Genomic DNA, 5592 nt, shown 5'->3' on the forward strand with positions numbered 1-5592 from the left:
GGCCTGGGCCGGGCCGGTTTTTAAAATTTTTACTTTTTATTTTTTTTAAAATTTTTAAAGAAAAAAGCAAAAATAAACATAATTTTGATAAAAAATTATATTATTAATTATTTGTAATTATGTAATTTACAAATATAAAAATTAAAATGATGTAAAATAATTATAGAATTTATAGAAATAAACAAATTAAAAATAATTGTAGATATCAAATGGGCTATTGAATTTATAGAAATAAACAAAATTAAAAATAATTGTAAAATTCAAAGAGTCCAAGAGCCCTAAGGCCCTATCAATAGGGGTGAGCACGGTTCGGTTCAAACCGAAAAAACCGACCGAACCGACCCGAATCGACCCGGAAAAAGCGGTTTTATGAGTAAGGCGGTTCGGGTCGGGTTGATAATTTTTCAAACCGACTCGAACCGAACCAACCGAATATATTTGTGCCTTTGATTTGTGGGTTTATTGATGTGTTCGATCACCATGAATAGTAATTGTAGGGAATTGATTCATACATAATCAATGTTCTAATGAGTCGGCTCCTTTTTTTGTCTCCACAAAGACCAAAGTCAAAACTTACTACACAAAGACAAAGCAAGTCTGTTACTAAAAAATTACAACGTCAGAGTCTAGTATTTAATCCAAAAGGACAAGTTACTTCACTTAAAAACAGTATACATACATGAGCAAGAATAATAAATTGAAGTGAAGTTAAAAAACAAATACATGCTGGCATAGGGTAATAATAATATATAAAAGATAAATTGAAGTGAAGTTATACTTGATGAAGTTAGAACCGAACAAACCGAACCGAACCGCACCGAACCGATTTGTAATGGTTCGGTTCGATTTTGAATTGTAGGTTGTTCGGTTCGGTTGTTCAAATTTTGGTAAAAACCGACCCGAACCGAACCGTGCTCACCCCTACCTATCAAAGACTTTTAAATATATATGTTGTAAGCTAGGATTTGAACCACTAACCTCCTCTCCAAACTCCTAAAGTTTACCACTAGACTAAATAGCCCAAACTATTCATGTCATTCAGATATTATACATAAACAAATTGTAAGTACTTATAGAAATGACATAAACAAATTTTATTATACATAAACATATACATAAAAAATATAAATTATATATATATAAGTATATTTATATAAGAGTATAAATATATATACACATATATAAACATAAACATATATAAACATAAACTTATATTTACATATATAAGTATATTCATATAATAGTATAAATACATAAAAGAGTATAAATATATATTTATATATCTATACATATATATAAACATAAACTTATATGTACATATATAATTATATTTATATAAGAGTATAAATATATATATACTATTATATAAATATAATTTTTATGTTTTATTGTTTTTTAAAATTTTTAAAAAAATAAAAAAATAAAAAAACAAAAAAATCCGGGATACTTATAAATGAGAGAGTATACTTATATATACTTATATACTAAGAGAGAGAGTATAAATATATATACTTATAAAAGAGAGAGTATACTTATATATACTTATATACTAAGAGAGAGAGTATAAATATATATATAAGAGAGAGCATACTTATACATATATATAATTATATAAGAGATATATACATATATAAGAGAGAATATACTTATATATATACTTATATTAGGAGAGAGCATACTTATATACTAAGAGAGAGTATACATTGTACACATATATATGAGAGAGTATACTTATACATATATATAATTATGTAAGAGATATATACATATATAAGAGAGAATATACTTATATATATACTTATATTAAGAGAGAGCATACTTATATATTTATACATATTTTATACATATATAAGAGAGAGTATACTTATCTATACTTATACATATATTAAGAGAGAGCATACTTATACATATATATACTTATATAAAAGAGAGTATACTTATATATACTTATGCAAATATATACTTATATAAGAGAGAGTATACTTTTATATACTTATATACTAAGAGAGAGTATAAATATATATATATAAGAGAGAGTATACACTGTACACATATATAAGAGAGAGCATACTTATACATATATATAATTATATAAGAGATATATACATATATAAGAGAGAATATACTTATATATAATATATATTATATATATATATATATATAGATATTATAATATTATATATATATATATATATATATATATATATATATATATATATATATATATATATATATATATATATGGAAAAGTGAATCTAAGGTGACACCTAGGCTCCACCTAAGGACGGCGCTAAAATCACATCATTCCCTAATATTTTTTACGATCCGCTCTGTTGAACTTAATTTACACGTTCTTAAACCTAAACACACCAATTTTGGGTGAACCTGTCGTGTTTGACCCTTCATCCACTCGCCGTAAATTTAACGGTTTCGAATGAATAGAACTTTTTGGACTACTCAACGAATGGTCAAAACACGACGGGTTCACCCCAAAATTGGTGAGTTTAAGAGCGTGTAGATCAAGTTCAACGGAGCGGATCGTAAAAAATATTAGGAATGATGTGATTTTAGGCCGCGTCCTTAGGTGGGAGCCTAGGGTGTCACCTTAGATTCACTTTTCCCTATATATATATATATATATATATATATATATATATATATATATATATATATATATATATATATTATATATATATATATATATATATATATATGTGTGTGTGTGTGTGTGTGTGTGTGTGTGTGTGGAAAAGTGTTCCTAAGGTGACGCCTTAGATAATCATCTAAGGACGCGGCCTAAAATCACATGATTGAGCTACATTGTGGATGATCTGCACCGTTGAACTTGATCTACATATTCTAAAACCCCAAACACATTAAGTTTGGGGTGAACCCATCGTCGTTTGACCCTCCGTCGAGCCATGTGAAAAGTTCTATTCATTCGAAACCGTTAAAACTGATACGAGTGGATGAATGGTCAAACGACGATGGGTTCATCCCAAACATGATGTGTTGGTGGTTTAGAAAATATAGATCAAGTTCAACGGAACGGATCATCCACAATATAGCTCAATCATGTGATTTTAGGCTGCATCCTTAGATGATTATCTAAGGCGACACCTTAGAAACACTTCTCCCATATATATATATATATATACATCTATTATACATGTAAAAAACAAAAAAATAAAAAAAATAAAAAAATTACTATTCCGGATCGGGCCCGGGTCGGGCACCGGGCTTTTTTGACACCCCTACAACAAAGTAGAACAGGCTCATTCACTCCTACATATTCAATGTCCACAAAGTACAACATACTCATAAAACATTAGCCAAAACTTCATATTATGTTATTATCGTGGCGTGCAATTTACGTTTGCTGCTGTTTAGTTCTATGTAATTCTGTTGCTTAAGTTATAAATCGGGTTTGTAGATAGCTTGCAAGTTAATTTTCTTTACTTTAATGCAATTTACTTTCCTCGATCGCAATTCACTGCTTTCCAGTCAATCAAGCTCCAGGATCACCCTTGTATCTAATAGTAGTTTAATTTATTTACTTGTTATTGTGTTTCTTTTGCAATATTTTTCACATAAGTTGATTTTACAATAGTAGGAATAGACTACAGCAATATAGTAATAAAAACATTTATGATTGTTAAGTAGTAAAATCATTTCGCTCACATAAGAGCGTATTCTCTTCAGCCCAAGTTTATTAAGACTTAGTAGCCAGCAGATGGCTTTTTAGCAAATAATATCAACATTTGACATTTTTTAGAAACTTAGGTAAAATATAAACCACTTCTCCTCCATCATAATAACAAGTTCCAGTGGCATGAACTAATTAATTTGATTTGATACACATGAAAGATAGTGTTACTGGGATTACAATCACTAGTAAAAAACAGGGCATTGACGACGGGGTATTGGCGATGGATATCAATTATGTCGCCTACACAAACATTGGCGACGAGATGAGCCCCGTCGCCAATACCCCGTCACCAATGTTTGCATTGGCAACGGGTGTTGGCCATCGTCAATACTTATTGGCAACACCCGTCGCCAATAAGTATTGGCGACGGGTGTGCCACCGTCGCCAATGAGCATTGGTGACGGTTTTATTCCGTGGTCAATGTTAATGTGCCCGTCGTAAAAAATTAACGTTAGTGAATTATAATTCCATTGTCAATGAGTGGCCCCCACAAAAAATGATTGGTTATTTCAATATTAGTCCCTCAAATCTTCAATATTTCAAAAGTAGTCCACCAAATTATGGAAATTGCTAGCACATCTAGGGGTAGAAATGAACCAAATAATTAACAAATAGTTTAATAAATATTCGAGTAATTATTCAATCATATTCGATTCGGTAGTTCATTTAACACTAAATAAATAGTTTTTAATATTTAAGTTTGCTAACGATTAGAATTTGACCGGATGTATATTTGATTCGTTTGTCTATTAAATATTCGTTTAAAATTGATCACATGTTATTATTTGTATTATTGTGTATATGATGTCGTATTCATGAGTTTTTGGCTTCAACTTTGATTAGTTTAGAGAAAATGATGAGAAAAGTAAAAATGATAAGAAAATGGTGAGAGACTAATGAGGAGATCATTTTTAGTTATACATGCTACGTACATGTAACCATATTGGTCTTGCTAATGATATATCAGAACTCATCATAGCCATTTTTAATTAATTAGAAATTCTATTTTAATTTTAAAATTTACTTTTTATTATTTATGCTAGAAGATTCGATGACCTCCACTGCTCTTAGGTTCATTTACGGATGAACTTGAGCCTGCAAACATCATTAATGAATTTGAGAGGAGCTAAATGAGATTTAATCACTAAAGAAACGGATGAAAATAGTTTGTTTGTGATCATATAACCATCAGGATATGATCGGTTTGTTCAATATTGAAGATGGGTCTCTTTCTTCACCGACTTTATGTCTAGTTCTTCAATGAGGCAACTGACTGTGTGATCATATTAACCATCAACAGTTTAAATAAAGTTCTCTTGAAGTTTTTATAAGGTTAAGAGGAGAAAGAGCCGTCAAAATTGAGTTAGAGCGAAGACGATGTTTATTAGAGAGGAAAAAAGCTTTTAATGGATATGGGTTTTCACGTTTTAACAGGTCACTAGGTCCAAACGTGTTGGATTTTTATAATTAAAAGTCAAGGAAACTTGGTAATAGTAGTTAGATTTAAAGGAATATTTTTTAAATCTAAACGGTGTTAATGAGGGGAATTAATTGTAAATATTGTGATGACTTGAGGGACGTAATAGAAATTTTCATGATTTGAGTGAGTAATTTTGAAATATTGAAGATTTGAGAGACTAATTTGGAAATATTGAAGATTTGAGGGACTAATATTGAAATAATCCAATCATTTATTTTGAACTCAAGGATGTAAAGTTAGGATTATTTGTAATAATAGTTAGATTTGAGGGTTGCAATAGCAATTTCTATGATTTAGGGGACTAATTTGAAAATATTAAAGCTTTGATGGGTTAAAATAGAAATATCCCAAGCATTATCTCAAACCAAACCCTATCCTCCGCCCATTTCTCTCATTATCAGCC

This window comes from Asparagus officinalis, chromosome 4, assembly GCF_001876935.1.
Source record: "Asparagus officinalis chromosome 4, Aspof.V1, whole genome shotgun sequence".
NCBI classification, from domain to species: Eukaryota; Viridiplantae; Streptophyta; class Magnoliopsida; order Asparagales; family Asparagaceae; genus Asparagus; species Asparagus officinalis.